This window comes from Octopus sinensis, linkage group LG28 (assembly GCF_006345805.1).
Source record: "Octopus sinensis linkage group LG28, ASM634580v1, whole genome shotgun sequence".
Lineage (NCBI taxonomy): Eukaryota > Metazoa > Mollusca > Cephalopoda > Octopoda > Octopodidae > Octopus > Octopus sinensis.
The window spans coordinates 14,523,110-14,543,092 of NC_043024.1; the positions used below are offsets into that span (position 1 = coordinate 14,523,110).

Sequence of the window (19,983 nt, forward strand, 5' to 3'; positions counted from 1 at the left end):
TTTATCAATAAAAATAAATATTTAATATTAACTTGATTTTACATTAAGCAATCCTAAAGTTTTGCTTTACAAATCTGGTAAAAGTCTATCAATAAATACAAATTCGTTTTTATTTCTAAACCTTCATTATTTATTAATCAAATATTCTCCAACATGCTATATATTGAAGAACCCTATTAGCTATTAACAATAGAAAAATGATATTTAATACAAAATAAATTGCCATTTTCTTGCAGGACCAAGTGTATCTAGCATAGCTGTTACTCCATCAGGTAAGTACAATTAGTTATTAAAATGAAAGTGTTTAAGGTGGTGAGGTGGTAGAATCGTTAGCATGCTGGACAAAATGCGTAGTGGTATTTCATCTATCGCCATGTTCTGAGTTCAAATTACGCTCAGGTCAACTTTAACTTTCATCCTTTTGGGATCGATAAAATAAGTACCAGTCTAATACTGCATTGAGGCCCACATTTCACTGCCATGTAGCATACATATGAATACAATAACATGATAGTTTCACATGACCAAACTATCAAAGTCTTCTCTCTTGCATCTTACAATTCCTTCCTCCTATGGATAATTTTCTCTCACAATATTTGCACTTTGTCATACATGTACACTAATTTTGCAGAACCCTATGAGCTATTAACAATAGAAAAATTATATTTAATACAAAATAAATTGCCATTTTCTTGTAGGACCAAGTGCATCTAGCATAGCTGTTACTCCATCAGGTAAGTACAATTCTACTGTTTGTTTAGTTATTAAAATGAAAGTATTTAATGTGGTGAGCTGGCAGAATCGTTAGCATGCCGGGCGAAATGCTTAGCAGTGTTTCGTCTACCATTACGTTCTGAGTTCAAATTCGCCGAGAATGTCTGTCTGTGTGTTCCCCTAAAACTTGAGAACAGCACAACCAATTTCATTCAAATTTTACACATGCCTTACTTAGGGTCCATGCAGTTTCATGGGCAAAAACAATGTTCAACCTCTTGCCTAGGCAAGCCCATAGCAATATCATATCTTCTCCACTATTTCAGTATTACGTGTTAAAAGTGATATAAAAACATTTCTCTATCTATCCCCCAAACAAGTTGAAAATATTTTTGAAATCTGGAAAAAGTCTGTCCATAAATATAACTGCGTTTTCATTTTTAAACCTTCATTATTTATTAATCAAATATTCTCCAACATGCTGTATATTGAAGAACCCTATTTGCTATTAACGATAAAAAAATGATATTTAATACAAAATAAATTGCCATTTTGTTGCAGGACCAAGTGTATCTAACATAGCTGTTACTTCATCAGGTAAGTACAATTCTATTTGTTTAGTTATTAAAATAAAAGTATTTAAGGTGGTGAGCTGGCAGAATCGTTATAACACCGGGCGATATGCTTAGTGGTATTTAATCTATTGCTATGTTCTGGGTTCAAATTCTGCTAAGGTCAACTTTACCTTTCATCATTTTGGTTTTGATAAAATAAGTACCAGTTGAATACTAGATTGAGGCCCACAATTCACTGCCACGTAGCATACATTTTTATACAATAAGATAATAGTTTCACATGACCAAACTATCACATCACATGACCAAACTATCAAAGTCTTCTCTCTTGCATCTTACAATTCCTTCCTCCTATGGCTAATTTTTTCTGAGAACATTTGCACCTTGTCATACAGCACACTAATTTTGCACATACATTAGAGCTTGTTCCGATCCTATCAAACCATCCCATGTGCACTGCACTCAGGCCCACACCTCACTACCATGTAGCATAGATGTTTATACACTAGGATGATACTTTCAGATAGAGGAATTTAAAGCAAAACTGTAATGTAATAGATAACATGGTCAATCAAGAAATATATGCATTGTTCATAAGATGACCATCGGTTAGTTTGTCTTTTCTCACTCAACATATTACATATAATGACTAACATCATTTAAACTTTGAATATGTCAGCAGATAATCCATTCATAATACATTTACTGTTACATTTAAACAGAGATGTTTTTAGTTTAAGCATTCAATGTAATTTTCCACATTTACTGAAATATTTTCATTAGATGGTAATTTGTTTTTCTAACACAGCATAAATGTTATGTGATTGGAAGTAAATGGATATTTATGCTTTGATTTCAGAGGTAACTGGTACCATACGCCCTCACACTGGTACGTAAGTTTTAATATCAATATATGAAATGTCTTTATATTCAAAATATATATATATATACTGATTATAACTACAATGGACCATATTCTTCAACATGAAATTAGTAGCAAAGTCTTGGTTTATACTTTGGTTGTTTTCATTTTCTTTATGTTGAATTCATCTGTGAAGACAAAATGCTCATCATATTAGGATCCTTTGAATTCTCTTGGCAAAATATAATATTCTTTTCTCATACGAGAAAATGATATTCTTTGGTTTATTCCAAAATCATGCGCGGCTACCTGTGATTTCATTGTGCTTTTAGCCAAAATGGAGACAAGCACCAACATACCATGTGGTAGGTTAGATGGTAGCTGAAATTTATGGTAGTCTTGTCGACATGCAAATAAAGAATATTTATCTACCAATGCAGTGTTGAGCAATCGTTCCTACAGTTTAACATTAGCATATTCGTAATTTCAAAGTGAAAGCAGCTCTGATAGAAACATTATCATACATAGTTTTTCCTGAAAAGAGTTTCCTCAGGACACTATCCTGCAGCAAATTGGTATATAGACAAACAACATACACTGTGTATGTGCAACTGATGATATATATATATATGTGTATAAATACTGCAAACACTCTATTCATTTGAAATTAAATAGTAGAAGAATTTTAGCATTTCATTTTTATAGGGTGGAAAGATATTGTATGTAAAACGAAAATGCACCAATTTTCAACAGTATAAATTCTAATTCTGAAAAATAATTTTCAGAATTCTCTTTCAGTTACATATTCTACATTCTCAGCCATGCTGAATTATACCTTTTCTGTCTTTCTGTCTGTCTATATGTATGTATAAAGCTATCTATCTATCTGTCTTTCTTTCTTTCTATCACCCAAACAATTTCAAAATATATCTGAAATGCAGCAAAAGATTCAGTCTTTTTTTTTTTTTGATTATAAACAAAACTTTAAAAATTTTTTCGATACACTGAATTTTATGAACAGAAGTCATATTCAACATTATGGGACATATATATTTAGAAGTTTATCAATAAAAATAAATATTTAATATTAACTTGATTTTACATTAAGCAATCCTAAAGTTTTGCTTTACAAATCTGGTAAAAGTCTATCAATAAATACAAATTCGTTTTTATTTCTAAACCTTCATTATTTATTAATCAAATATTCTCCAACATGCTATATATTGAAGAACCCTATTAGCTATTAACAATAGAAAAATGATATTTAATACAAAATAAATTGCCATTTTCTTGCAGGACCAAGTGTATCTAGCATAGCTGTTACTCCATCAGGTAAGTACAATTAGTTATTAAAATGAAAGTGTTTAAGGTGGTGAGGTGGAATCGTAGAATGCTGCTGGACAAAATGCATAGTGGTATTTCATCTATCGCCATGTTCTGAGTTCAAATTACGCTCAGGTCAACTTTAACTTTCATCCTTTTGGGATCGATAAAATAAGTACCAGTCTAATACTGCATTGAGGCCTACATTTCACTGCCCTGTAGCATACATATGAATACAATAACATGATAGTTTCACATGACCAAACTATCAAAGTCTTCTCTCTTGCATCTTACAATTCCTTCCTCCTATAGATAATTGTCTCTCACAATATTTGCACTTTGTCATACATGCACACTAATTTTGAAGAACCCTATTAGCTATTAACAATAGAAAAATGATATTTAATGCAAAATAAATTGCCATTTTCTTGTAGGACCAAGTGCATCTAGCATAGCTGTTACTACATCAGGTAAGTACAATTCGACTGTTTGTTTAGTTATTAAAATAAAAGTATTTAATGTGGTGAGCTGGCAGAATCGTTAGCATGCCGGGCGAAATGCTTAGCAGTGTTTCGTCTACCGTTACGTTCTGAGTTCAGATTCGCCGAGAATGTCTGTCTGTGTGTTCCCCTAAAACTTGAGAACAGCACAACCAATTTCATTCAAATTTTACACATGCCTTACTTATGGTCCATGCAGTTTCATGAGCAAGAACAATGTTCAACCTCTTGCCTAGGCAAGCCCATAGCAGTATCATATCTTCTCCACTATTTCAGTATTACGTGTTAAAAGTGATACAAAAACATTTCTCTATCTATCCCCAAACAATTTGAAAATATTTTTGAAATCTGGAAAAAGTCTGTCCATAAATATAAATTCGTTCTCATTTTTAAACCTTCATTATTTATTAATCAAATATTCTCCAACATGTTGTATATTGAAGAACCCTAGTTGCTATTAACGATAAAAAAATGATATTTAATACAAAATAAATTGCCATTTTGTTGCAGGACCAATTGTATCTAGCATAGCTGTTACTTCATCAGGTAAGTACAATTCTATTTGTTTAGTTATTAAAATAAAAGTATTTAAGGTGGTGAGCTGGCAGAATCGTTATAACACCGGGCGATATGCTTAGTGGTATTTAATCTATTGCTATGTTCTGGGTTCAAATTCTGCTAAGGTCAACTTTACCTTTCATCATTTTGGTTTTGATAAAATAAGTACCAGTTGAATACTAGATTGAGGCCCACAATTCACTGCCATGTAGCATACATTTTTATACAATAAGATGATAGTTTCACATGACCAAACTATCACATCACATGACCAAACTATCAAAGTCTTCTCTCTTGCATCTTACAATTCCTCCCTCCTATGGCTAATTTTTCTCTGAGAACATTTGCACCTTGTCATACAGCACACTAATTTTGCACATACATTAGAGCTTGTTCCAATCCTATCAAACCATCCAATGTGCACTGCACTCAGGCCCACACCTCACTACCATGTAGCATAAATGTTTATACACTAGGATGATACATTCAGATAGAGGAATTGAAAGGAAAACTGTAATGTAATAGATAACATGGTCAATCAAGAAATATATGCATTGCTCATAAGCTGACCATCGGTTAGTTTGTCTTTTCTCACTTAACATATTACATGACTAACATCATTTAAACTTTGAATATGTCAGCAGTTAATCCATTCATATTACATTTACTCTTACATTTAAACAGAGATGTTTTTACTTTAAGCATTCAATGTAATTTTCCACATTTACTGAAATATTTTCATTAGATGGTAATTTGTTTTTCTAACACAGCATAAATGTTATGTGATTGGAGGTAAATGGATATTTATGCTTTGATTTCAGAGGTAACTGGTACTATACCCCCTCACACTGGTACGTAAGTTTTAATATCAATATATGAAATGTCTTTATATTCAAAATATATATATATATACTGATTATAACTACAATGGACCATATTCTTCAACATGAAAGTAGTGGCAAAATCTTGGTTTATACTTTGGTTGTTTTCATTTTCTTTATGTTGAATTCATCTGTGAAGACAAAATGCTCATCATATTAGGATCCTTTGAATTCTCTTGGCAAAATATAATATTCTTTTCTCATACGAGAAAATGATATTCTTTGGTTTATTCCAAAATCATGTGCGGCTACCTGTGATTTCATTGTGCTTTATCCAAAATGGAGACAAGCACCAACATCCCATGTGGTAGGCTAGATGGTAGCTGAAATTTATGGTAGCCTTGTCGACTTACAAATAAAGAATATTTATCTACCAATGCAGTGTTGAGCAATCGTTCCTACAGTTTAACATTAGCATATTCGTAATTTCAAAGTGAAAGCAGCTCTGATAAAAACATTATCATACATAGTTTTTCCTGAAAAGAGTTTCCTCAGGACACTATCCTGCAGCAAATTGGTATATAAACAAACAACATACACTGTGTATGTGCAACTGATGATATATATATATATATGTGTATAAATACTGCAAACACTCTATTCATTTGAAATTAAATAGTAGAAATAATTTTCAGAATTCTCTTTCAGTTACATATTCTACATTCTCAGCCATGCTGAATTATACCTTAACTGTCTTTCTGTCTGTCTATATGTATGTATAAAGCTATCTATCTATCTGTCTTTCTTTCTTTCTATCACCCAAACAATTTCAAAATATATCTGAAATGCAGCAAAAGATTCAGTCTTTTTTTTTTTGATTATAAACAAAACTTTTTTAATTTTTTTCATACACTGAATTTTATGAACAGAAGTCATATTCAACTTTATGGGACACATATATTTAGAAGTTTATCAATAAAAATAAATATTTAATATTTAGTTTGATTTTACATTAAGCAATCCTAAAATTTTGCTTTACAAATCTGTTAAAAGTCTGTCCATAAATATAAATTCGTTTTCATTTTTAGACCTTCATTATCTATTAATCAAATATTCTCCAACATGCTATATATTGCAGAACCCTATTAGCTATTAACAATAGAAAAATAATATTAATACAAAATAAATTGCCATTTTCTTGCAGGACCAAGTGTATCTAGCATAGCTGTTACTCCATCAGGTCAGTACAATTCTACTGTTTGTTTAGTTATTAAAATGAAAGTATTTAATATGGTGAGCTGGCAGAATCGTTAGCATGCCGGGCGAAATGCTTGGCAGTGTTTCGTCTGCCGTTACATTCTGAGTTCAAATTCGCCGAGATTAACTTTGACTTTCATCCTTTCGGGGTTCGGTTAAATAAGTACCAGTCACGCACTGGGATCGATCTAATCAACTTAATCCGTTTGTCTGTCCTTGTTTGTACTCTCTGTGTTTAGCCCCTTGTGGGTAGTAAATAAATTGGTATTTTATTTTTTGCTACGTTCTAAGATGACTATCAATTTCTTTGTATTTTCTCACTCAACATATTACATAGAATGACTAATATCATTTAAACTTTGAATATGTCAGCAGTTAATCCATTCATAATACATTTATTAATTACATTTAAACAGAGATGTTTTTAGTTTAAGCATTCAATGTAATTTTCCCACATTTACTGAAATATTTTCATTAGATAGTAATTTGTTTTTCTAACACAGCATAAAATTAGCATGCAGAAATGGAATAGTCCAGATGGAGGTGTGCACATATCGTTTACCACGGCTTTTACATTAGATTATCTGCTAATTAGCTAGCATTAAGTATCTATATGAAGTTTGGCTGTATGTAACGTCTGTTTTCTTGAACAGCCACTTCTACTGAGTACTGCTGTTGGTTTATTTTTATACATAAAGGACTATAGCTTCAACTGCGTACTGCTTTTTGATTCACCGTAAGGTTTGCTGTTATTATTATTACTGCTTAACTATTGTTATCACGTTAGTTGGTTCCTTGTAAGGGAAACGTTGTTGTGTTGCATTTGTTAAATAATTGTAAACTGAAACCCGCCCCCTTTGATTATTGTTTAAAATTGAATTGTGTCCCTCTTTGGGGAAATTGACAATATTTTCACCGTTTACACATAAGTATTTCTGTTAAAATGCCTTCTTTAGGAGAAAGTCCAAAAATGAATTTCACTGCAGTCTTCGGCGGGCGCAAACTTAAAATGGAAGAAAAACAATCCTATTTCGGATTGATCACCGACAAAGACGGTGAATCTAGGATAACACAACCAAACAAAATAAAAAATTAAATTAAACAGAAGACTATTGTCTATAAAGTATACAATGTAGAGAAAAGAAAAGATTTGAAAACCTGGAGGAAAGCACCATTGAAAAGTTACATGGTGTGACTATGAAAGATATCTATCCAGAGGCGGTAAATTCGCCACAATGGAAGCAAGGTTCGAGTCAACGGCGCATGCAAGGGAGTACTCGACTCGAACCTTGCAAAGTGGAAATATTTTATTTTTACTTTTATATCTGGGATGGAGAACGTCCCGGATAAAAATTAAAATGTTCCCACAGAAGTAGAGGTAGGCTGGATTGTAGCCACACTTCTATAGAAGAGGGCGGACAAGATACAATTGATCGAAATTGCAAGAGATGGACCTACAATTCCAGTCTGTTATATATTTTGAGTATTGTTATCACAAGCAATATCAAGATATAACTTTGTATTTTGTATTTTATGTGTAGATGTATATAGATCGATGTACACATATATCTACACATATATACATGCACTAAGCACTATGACCAGGCAACGACAGGTCATAATGCTAGTAAGATATAAACTTTCAAAGCAGGTGACACTCAGACATAAACTTAGATTGTCACAAACTTACATAGAATAAAAATATCAGATGGTTTTGAAGAAAAAGTAGAAGAATTTTAGCATTTCATTGTTATAGGGTGGAAAGATATTGTATGTAACACGAAAGAAGCACCAAATTTCAGCAGCCACTTTCAGTTACATATTCTACATTCTCAGCCATGCTAATTTATACCTTCTCTTACTGTCAGTCTGTCTGACTGTCTGTTTGTCTGTCTATGTATGTATGTAACTGTCTATCTATCTATCTATCTATCTATCTATCTATCTATCTATCTATCTATCTATCTATCTATCTCTCAAACAATTTGAAAATATTTTTGAAATCTGGAAAAAGTCTGTCCATAAATATAAATCCGTTTTTATTTCTAAACCTTCATTATTTATTAATCAAATATTCTCCAACATGCTATATATTGAAGAACCCTATTTGCTATTAACGATACAAAGATGATATTTAATACAATATAAATTGCCATTTTCTTGCAGCACCAAATGTTACTAGCATAGCTGTTACTCCATCAGGTAAGTACAATTCTACTGTTTGTTTAGTTATTAAAATGAAAGTGCTTAAGCTGGTGAGCTGGTAGAATCATTAGCATGCTGGACAAAATGCTTAGTGGTATTTCATCAATCACTACGTTCTGAGTTCAAATTCCGCTAAGGTCGACTTTCCCTTTTATCCTTTTGGGGTTGATAAAATAAGTACCAGTTGAATACTACATTGAGGCCCACAATTCACTACCATGTAGCATACATGTTTATACAATAAGATGATACTTTCAGAGAGAGGAATTGAAATCAAAACTGTAATGTAATAGATAACATGGACAATCAAGAAATATATGCATTTCATATAAGATGACCATCGGTCAGTTTGTCTTTTCTCACTCAATATATTACATAGAATGACTAATATCTTTTAAACTTTGAATATGTCAGCAGTTAATCCAATCATAATACATTTATTAATTACACTTAAACAGAGATATTTTTAGTTTAAGCATTCAATGTAATTTTCCACATTTACTGAAATATTTTCATTAGATGGTGGTTTGTTTTTTCTGACACGCAACATATGTAAATGTTATTTGATTGGAAGTAATGGCTATTTATGCTTTGATTTCAGAGGTACTGGTACTATACACCCTCACACTGGTACGTAAGTTTTAATATCAATATATGAAATGTCTTTATATTCTAAATATATATATATATATATACTGATTATAACTACAATGGAAAACATTCTACAACATTTTTAAACCTTCATTATAAACCTTCATAATATTCTCCAACATGCTATAAATTGAAGAATTTTAGCTATAATGATACGATATATAAACATATAAATGCCATTTTCTTGCAGGACCAGCTGTTACTCTCCATCAGGTAAGTACAATTCTACTGTTTGTTTAGTTATTAAAATGAAAGTATTTAAGGTGATGAGCTGGTAGAATCATTAGAACACCGGGCGATATGCTTATTGGTATTTCATCTATCGCTACGTACTGAGTTCAAACTGTGCTAAGGTCAACTTTACCTTTCATCCTTTTGGGGTCGGTTAAATAAGTACCAGTTGAATACTGGAGTCAATGTAATCAACTCATCCCCTCCCCCCAAAAATTACTTCTCTTGTGGCAAAAGTTGAAACCATTATTATGAAAGTATTACTGAATGTAATTTGTTATTCTATGACAGAATTTTTAGCTTAATCACAAATGCTTTGAAATAATTATTGGTTGCTTATGAAGCTATTTCTCATCAGAAACCTTTAAACCCTGCTGAGTTCACTTGTCCTGTAATGCTTATAAATTTTGCACATACATTAGAGCTTGTTCCAATCTTGTCAAGCCATCCAATGTGCTCTACATTCAGGCCAACATCTCACTACCATGTAGCATACATGTTTATACACTAGGATGATACTTTCAGAGAGAGGAATTGAAAGCAAAAATCTAATGTAATAGATAACATGGACAATCAAGAAATATATGCATTGCTCATAAGATGACCATCGGTTAGTTTGTCTTTTCTCACTCAATATATTACATATAATGACTAACATCATTTAAACATTAAATATGTCAGCGGTTAATCCATTCATAATCCATTTACTGTTACATTTAAACAGAGATGTTTTTAGTTTAAGCATTCAATGTAATTTTCCACATTTACTGGAATATTTTCATTAGATGGTAATTTGTTTTTCTAACACAGCATAAATGTTATGTGATTGGAAGTAAATGGATATCTATGCTTTGATTACAGAGGTAACTTGTACTATACACCCTCACACTGGTATGTAAGTTTTAATATCAATATATGTAAGTCTAATGATGAAATCATTATCAGTCACACATACATAGTTTATATGTTTACTTTATAAACACCCAGTGTCATGTAAAGAGTTTCCTCAGGACACCATCCTGCAGCAAGTTGGTCCCTAAAACTTGAGAACTGCACAACCAATTTCATTAAAACTTTACACATGCCTTACTTAGGGTCCATGTAGTTTCATGGGCAAAAACAATGTTCAACTTCTTACCTAGGCAAGCCCATAGCAATATCATATCTTCTCCACTATTTCAGTATTACGTGTTAAAATTGAAGCAAAAACATTTCTCTATTTTATGTCAGATACTTTCACTTTAACAATAAAAATTAGAGATAATAATAATAATTGAATTATATGTAGTAAGTAATAATTAAAATCAAATTAAAGTATAATATAATCGTTACATAACAAAAGTAAAAATAGCAATTAGTATAAAATTGCATCAATGACTTGAACTTGAATAAGTGATTTCACATGAATGAGAATAAATTAAAAATAAAATTATCATGCAGAAATGGAATAGTCCAGATGGAGGTGTGCACATATCGTTTACTATGGCTTTTACATTAGATTATCTGCTAATTAGCTAGCATTAAGTATCTATATGAAGTTTGGCTGTATGTAATGTCTGTTTTCGCGAACAGCCACTTCTACTGAGTACTGCTGTTGGTTTATTTCTTATACATAAAGGACTATAGCTTCAACTGCGTACTGCTTTTTGATTCACCGTAAGGTTTGCTGTTATTATTATTACTGTTTAACTATTGTTATCACGTTTGTTGGTTCCTCGTAAGGGAAACGTTGTTGTGTTGTATTTGTTAAATAATTGTAAACTGTAACCATCCCACTTTGGGAGAAGGAGCGTTGGTTATTGTTTAAAAATTGAATTGTGTCCCTGTTTGGGGAAATTGACAATATTTTCACCATTTACACAGAAGCATTTTTGTTAGAATGCCTTCGATAAAAGAAGAAATACAAAATGGAAGAAATACAAACCTTTTTCGGATTAATCACCGACAAAGATGGTGAATCTAGGATAACACCACCAAACGAAATAAAAAATTAAATTAAACAAAAGACTATTGTCTATAAAGTATACAATGTAGAGAAAAGAAAAGATATGAAAACCTGGAGGAAAGCACCATCGAAAAGTGTTTTGGTGCGACTATGAAAGATAACTAACCAGAGGCGGTAAATTTGCCACAATAGAAGCAAGGTTCGAGTCAACGGAGCATGCAAGGGAGTACTCGACTCGAACCTTGCAAAGTGGAAATATTTTATTTTTACCTTTATATCTGGGACGGAGAATGTCCCGGATAAAAATTTAAAATGTCCCCCCCAGAAGTAGAGGTAGGCTGGATTGTAGCCACACTTCTATACAAGAGGGCAGACAAAATACAACTGATCGAAATTGCAAGAGACGGGCCTACAATTCCAGTCTGTTATATATTTTGAGTATTGCTATCACGAGCAATATCAAGATATAACTTTGTATTTTGTATTTTATGTGTAGATGTATATATATAGATGTACATGTAATATGTACACATATATCTACACATCTATACATGCACTAAGCACTACGACCAGGCAACGACGGGTCATAACGCTAGTAGGATATAAACTTTCAAAGCAGGTGACACTCAGACATAAACTTAGATTGTCACAAACTTACATAGCATAAAAAATATCAAATGGTTTTGAAGAAAAAGTAGAAGAATTTTAGCATTTCATTGTTATTGGGTGGAAAGATATTGTATGTAAAACGAAAAGAAGCACCAATTTTCAGCAGCCACTTTCAGTTACATATTCTACATTCTCAGCCATGCTAATTTATACCTTCTCTTACTGTCAGTCTGTCTGACTGTCTGTTTGTCTATGTATGTATGTATGTATGTATATATGTAACTGTCTATCTATCTATCTATCTATCTATCTCCCAAACAATTTGAAAATATTTTTGAAATCTGGAAAAAGTCTGTCAATGAATATAAATTCGTTTCTCTTTCTAAACCTTCATTATTTATTAATCAAATATTCTCCAACATGCTATATATTGAAGAACCCTATTAGCTATTAACGATAGAAAAATGATATATAATACAAAATAAATTGCCATTTTCTTGCAGCACCAAATGTAACTAGCATAGCTGTTACTCCATCAGGTAAGTACAATTCTACTGTTTGTTTAGTTATTAAAATGAAAGTGTTTAAGGTGGTGAGCTGGCAGAATCGTTAGCATGCTGGACAAAATGCTTAGTGCTATTTAATCAATCACTACGTTCTGAGTTCAAATTCCGTTAAGGTCGACTTTCCCTTTCATCCTTTTGGGGTTGATAAAATAAGTACCAGTTGAATACTACTTTGAGGCCCACAATTCACTACCATGTAGCATACATGTTTATACAATAATATGATACTTTCAGATAGAAGAATTAAAAGCAAAACTGTAACGTAATAGATAACATTGACAATCAAGAAATATATGCATTGCTCATAAGATGACCATCAGTCAGTTTGTCTTTTCTCACTCAATATATTACATAGAATGACTAATATCTTTTAAACTTTGAATATGTCAGCAGTTAATCCAATCATAATACATTTATCAATTACACTTAAACATAGATATTTTTAATTTAAGCATTCAATGTAATTTTCCACATTTACTGAAATATTTTCATTAGATGGTAATTTGTTTTTCTAACACGGCATAAATGTTATGTGATTGGAAGTAAATGGCTATTTATGCTTTGATTTCAGAGGTAACTGGTACTATACACCCTCACACTGGTATGTATGTTTTAATATCAATATATGAAATGTCTTTATACTCTAAATATATATATATATATACTGATTATAACTACAATGGAAAACATTCTACAACATTTTTAAACCTTCATTATAAACCTTCATAATATTCTCTAACATGCTATATATTGAAGAACCCTTTTAGCTATTAACGATACAAAAATGATATATAATACATATAAATTGCCATTTTCTTGCAGGACCAGCTGTTACTCCATCAGGCAAGTACAATTCTACTGTTTGTTTAGTTATTAAAATGAAAGTATTTAAGGTGATGAGCTGGTAGAATCATTAGAACACCGGGCGATATGTTTGGCAGTATTTAATCTATCACTATGTACTGAGTTCAAATTCTGCTAAGGTTAACTTTACATTTCATCATTTCGGGGTCGATAAAATATGTACAAGTTGAAAAAATGAGTCGATGTGATCAACTCATCCCCTCCCCACAAAAATTACTTCTCTTGTGGCAAAACTTGAAACCATTATTATGAAAGTATTACAGAATGTAATTCGTTATTCTATGACAGAATTTTTAGCTTAATCACAAATGCTTTGAAATAATTATTGGTTGCTTATGAAGCTATTCCTCATAAGAATCCTTTAACCCAGCTGAGTTCAGTCATCTCGCATGCACATAAATTTTGCAGATACATCAGAGCTTGTTCCAATATTATCAAGCCATCCCATGTGCTCTACATTCAGGCCCACATCTCACTACCATGTAGCATACATATTTATACACTAGGATGATACTTTCAGAGAGAGGAATTGAAAGCAAAACTGTAACGTAATAGATAACATGGTCAATCAAGAAATATATGCATTGCTCATAAGATGACCATCGGTTAGTTTTTCTTTTCTCACTCAACATATTACATATAATGACTAATATCATTTAAACTTTGAATATGTCAGCAGATAATCCATTCATAATCCATTTACTGTTACATTTAAACAGAGATGTTTTTAGTTTAAGCATTCAATGCAATTGTCCCACATTTACTGAAATATTTTCATTAGATGGTAATTTGTTTTTCTAACACGACATAAATGTTATGTGATTGGAAGTAAATGGATATCTATGCTTTGATTACAGAGGTAACTGGTACTATACGCCCTCACACTGGTATGTAAGTTTTAATATTAATATATGTAAGTCTAATGATGAAATCATTATCAGTCACACATACATAGTTTATATGTTCACTTTATAAACACCCTGTGTCATGTAAAGATTTTCCTCAGGACACTATCCTGCAGCAAGTTGGTATATAAACAAACAACATACACTGTGTATGTGTAACTGATAATATATATATGTGGATATATACTGCAAACACTCTATTCATTTCAAATTTAATAGTAGCACTTGGGAAATATTGGTGAAAACTCAGATCCAAATTTTGATCCATACCAATTTTTAAGCAAGTAACCATCTCTATATATATATAAAACTGAGAATGTCTGTCTGTGTGTTTCCCTAAAACTTGAGAACTACACAACCAATTTCATTCAAATTTTACACATGCCTTACTTAGGGTCCATGTAGTTTCATGGGCAAAAACAATGTTCAACTTCTTACCTAGGCAAGCCCATAGCAATATCATATCTTCTCCACTACTTCAGTATTACGTGTTAAAATTGAAACAAAAACATTTCTCTATTTTATGTCAGATACTTTCACTTTAACAATAAAAATTAGAGATAATAATAATAATTGAATTATATGTAGTAAGTAATAATTAAAATCAAACTAAAGTATAATATAATCGTTACATAACAAAAGTAAAAATAGTAATTGGTATAAAATTGCATGAATGACTTGAACTTGAATCAGTGGTTTCACATGAATGGGAATAAATTAAAAATAAAATTAGCATGCAGAAATGGAATAGTCCAGATGGAGGTGTGCACAAACCGTTCACCACGGCTTTTACATTAGATTATCTGCTAATTAGCTAGCATTAAGTATCTATATGAAGTTTGGCTGTATGCAATGTCTGTTTTCTCGAACAGCCGCTTCTACTGAGTACTGCTGTTGGTTTATTTCTTATACATAAAGGACTATAGCTTCAACTGCGTACTGCTTTTTGATTCACCGTAAGGTTTGCTGTTATTATTATTACTGTTTAACTATTGTTATCACGTTTGTTGGTTCCTCGTAAGGGAAACGTTGTTATGTTGCATTTGTTAAATAATTGTAAACTGTAACCATCCCACTTTGGGAGAAGGAGCATTGGTTATTGTTTAAAAATTGAATTGTGTCCCTGTTTGGGGAAATTGACAATATTTTCACTGTCTACACGGAAGCATTTTTGTTAGAATGCCTTCGATAAAAGAAAGTCCAAAAATGAATTTCGCTGCAGCCTTTGGCGGGCGCGAACTCATTAAAATTAAAATGGAAGAAATACAAACCTATTTCGGATTAATCACCGACAAAGATGGTGAATCTAGGATAACACAACCAAACGAAATAAAAAATGAAATTAAACAAAATACTATTGTCTATAAAGTATACAATGTAGAGAAAAGAAAAGATTTGAAAACCTGGAGGAAAGCACCATCGAAAAGTGTTTTGGTGCGACTATGAAAGATAACTAACCAGAGGCGGTAAATTTGCCACAATAGAAGCAAGGTTCGAGTCAACGGAGCATGCAAGGGAGTACTCGACTCGAACCTTGCAAAGTGGAAATATTTTATTTTTACCTTCATATCTGGGACGTAGGACGTCCCGGATAAAAATTTAAAATGTCGCCCCAGAAGTAGAGGTAGGCTGGACAGTAGCCACACTTCTATAGAAGAGGGAGGACAAGATACAATTGATCGAAATTGCAAGAGACGGGCCTACAATTCCAGTCTGTTATATATTGTGAGTATTGCTATCACAAGCAATATCAAGATATAACCTTGTATTTTATGTGTAGATGTATATATATAGATGTATGTAATATGTACACATATATCTACACATCTATACATGCACTAAGCACTACGACAAGGCAATGACGGGTCATAACGCTAGTAGGATATAAACTTTCAAAGCAGGTGACACTCAGACATAAACTTAGATTGTCACAAACTTACATAGCATAAAAAATACCAAATGGTTTTGAAGAAAAAGTAGAAGAATTTTAGCATTTCATTGTTATTGGGTGGAAAGATATTGTATGTAAAACGAAAAGAAGCACCAATTTTCAGCAGCCACTTTCAGTTACATATTCTACATTCTCAACCATGCTAATTTATACCTTCTCTTACTGTCAGTCTGTCTAACTGTCTGTTTGTCTGTCTATGTATATATGTATGTATGTATGTATGTATGTATGTATGTATGTATGTTTGTATGTACCTGTCTATCTATCTATCTATCTCCCAAACAATTTGAAAATATTTTTGAAATCTGAAAAAAGTCTGTCCATAAATATAAATCCGTTTTTATTTCTAAACCTTCATTATTTATTAATCAAATATTCTCCAACATGCTATATATTGAAGAACCCTATTTGCTATTAACGATACAAAAATGATATATAATACAAAATAAATTGCCATTTTCTTGCAGCACCAAATGTTACTAGCATGGCTGTTACTCCATCAGGTAAGTACAATTCTACTGCTTGTTTAGTTATTAAAATGAAAGTATCTAAGGTGGTGAGCTGGCAGAATCGTTAGTATGCTGGACAAAATGTTTAGTGGTATTTCATCTGTCGCTATGTTCTGAGTTTAAATTCCGCTAAGGTCAACTTTCCCTTTCATCCTTTTGGGGTCGATAAAATAAGTACCAGTTGAATACTACATTGATGCCTAAATTTCACTACCATGTAGCATACATGTTTATACAATAAGGTGATGGTTCCACATGACCGAACTATCACATCACATCACATGACCAAACTATCAAAGTCTTCTTTCTTGCATCTTACAACTCCTTCCTCCTACGGTTAATTTTTCTCTTACAACATTTGCACTTTGTCATACATGCACACTAAATTTTGCACATACATTAGAGCTTGTTCCAATCCTATCAAACCATCCCACGTGCTCTACAGTCAGGCCCCCATACCTCACTACCATGTAGCATACATGTTTATACAATAAGATGATACTTTCAGCGAGAGGAAATGAAAGCAAAACTCTAATGTAATAGATAACATGGACAATCAAGAAATATATGCATTGCTCATAAGATGACCATCGGTTAGTTTGTCTTTTCTAACTCAACATATTACATATAATGACTAACATCATTTAAACTTTAAATATGTCAGCAGTTAATCCATTCATAATACTTTTATTAATTACACTTAAACAGATATTTTTAGTTTAAGCATTCAATGTAATTTTCCACATTTACTGAAATATTTTCATTAGATGGTCATTTGTTTTTCTGACACAGCATAAATGTTATGTGATTGGAAGTAAATGGATATTTATGCTTTGATTTCAGAGGTAACTGGTACCATACGCCCTCACACTGGTACGTAAGTTTTAATATCAATATATGAAATGTCTTTATATTCAAAATATATATATATATACTGATTATAACTACAATGGACCATATTCTTCAACATGAAATTAGTGGCAAAATCTTGGTTTTTACTTTGGTTGTTTTCATTTTGTTTATGTTGAATTCAACTGTGAAGACAAAATGCTCCTCATATCAGGATCCTTTGAATTCTCTTGGCAGGATTTTTGCCAATTTATGTCTACAGCAGTTGACAAATAAGGACAAAAAAGGAAGTGAAGTAGGATCAGTGCACGTGCATATCTGTTTAATGTTAGTTTTATTCGTGTATTTGCCACATACAAACACTATTTTGTCTCTTAACCTTCCTGTGATTCAAGCATATCTCTCATATGTCAACAAATCATGATATTTTTACTTTAAACATGCAATATTATTTTCCGCATTTGCTCAAATATTTACACAATAGAGTAATTTGTTATTGTAACATATATCAGCTTAAGTGGTGTATAATAGAAAGTAAATAGATGTTTATTCTTTGATTACAGGGATAACTGGTTCAACAGGGCCTAAAACTTAATATTCTAATTATACATATTAATTTTAAATATAATTTTGAGTTCTCCTGTTTTTTGATGACTTTTGTCTAGAAAATGTATATTTGATGACTGAACAAAAATTGTAGATATATTATCATCATCATCATCATCATCATCGTTTAACGTCCGCTTTCCATGCTAGCATGGGTTGGACGGTTCAACTGGGGTCTGGCAAGCCCGAAGGCTGCACCAGGCCAGTCAGATCTGGCAGTGTTTCTACAGCTGGATGCCCTTCCTAACGCCAACCACTCCGAGAGTGTAGTGGGTGATTTTATGTGCCACCGACACAGGTGCCAGACGAGGCTGGCAGACGGCCACGCTCGGATGGTGTTTTTTATGTGCCACCGACACAGGTGCCAGACGAGGCTGGCTGACGGCCACGCTCAGATGGTGTTTTCTTATGTGTCACCGACACAGGTGCCAGACGAGGCTGGCGGACGGCCACGCTCGGATGGTTTTTGTTACGTGCCCTCAGCACGGAGGCCAGTCATTGCGGTACTGGCTACGGTCACTTTTGGATGGTTTTCTTATGTGCCACCGGCACTGGTACCACAAGGATACAAATTCCATTGATGTTCATCTATTTTGATTTGGTTCGATTTGATTTGATTCGATTCTCACTTGCCTCAACAGGTCTTCACAAGTGTCACAAGAAGGAAGGTATGCACAGGTGGACTGACTACGTCCCAGGTAGGGGCCACGGATTATGGCTTGACGGGTCTTCTCACGCACAGCATACTTCCATAGTTCTTGGTCTCTAGTCATTTCCATGGTGAGACCTAACGTCCGAAGGTCATGCTTCACCACCTCGTCCCAGGTTTTCCTGGGTCTACCTCTTCCACGGGTTCCCTCAACTGCTAGGGATTGGCACTTTCTCACACACCTATCTTCATCCATTCTCGCCACATGACCATACCAGCGCAATCGTCTCTCTTGCACACCACAACTGATGCTTCTTAGGTACAACATTTCTCTCAAGGTACTAACGCTCTGTCAAGTAAGTACACTGACATTACACATCCATCGGAGCATACTGGCTTCGTTCCTCATGAGCTTACGCATGTCCTCAGCAGTCACGGCCCATGTTTCACTGCCATGTAGCATAGCTGTTCATACACATGCATCATATAGTCTGCCTTTTACTCTGAGCGAGAGGCCTTTAGTCACCAGCAGAGGTAAGAACTCCCTAAACTTTGCCCAGGCTATTCTTATTCTAGCAGTTACACTTTCAGCGCACCCACCCCCACTACTGACTTGGTCACCTAGATAGCAGAAGCTATCAACTACTTCTAGTTTTTCCCCCCGGAAAGTGACGGAAGTTGTTTTCTGCAGATTTTCGGAGGTCAATGCTCCAGAGCATCTGCCACATACAAAAACTATCTTCCCAGTTAGCCTACCTTTGACATTGCTGCACCTCTTATGTGTCCATAGCTTACACTGGGTACATCTTATAGAGTTTCTACCTACACCTTTT

At 33.1% G+C, this 19,983-nt stretch overlaps 1 protein-coding gene and 1 long non-coding RNA gene across 2 annotated transcripts in view; both read left to right on the forward strand.

The window, feature by feature from the left end:
- LOC118768320 (SCO-spondin-like) overlaps nucleotides 1–19,983 on the forward strand; it is a 447,598-nt gene that overhangs the window by 134,252 nt on the left and 293,363 nt on the right. The gene's annotated exons all lie outside the window — the stretch shown is intronic.
- LOC118768324 lies at nucleotides 12,747–18,487 on the forward strand. Its single transcript, XR_005004136.1, has 3 exons — nucleotides 12,747–12,790; nucleotides 14,539–14,568; nucleotides 18,459–18,487. It is a non-coding gene; the product is annotated as an uncharacterized LOC118768324 (long non-coding RNA).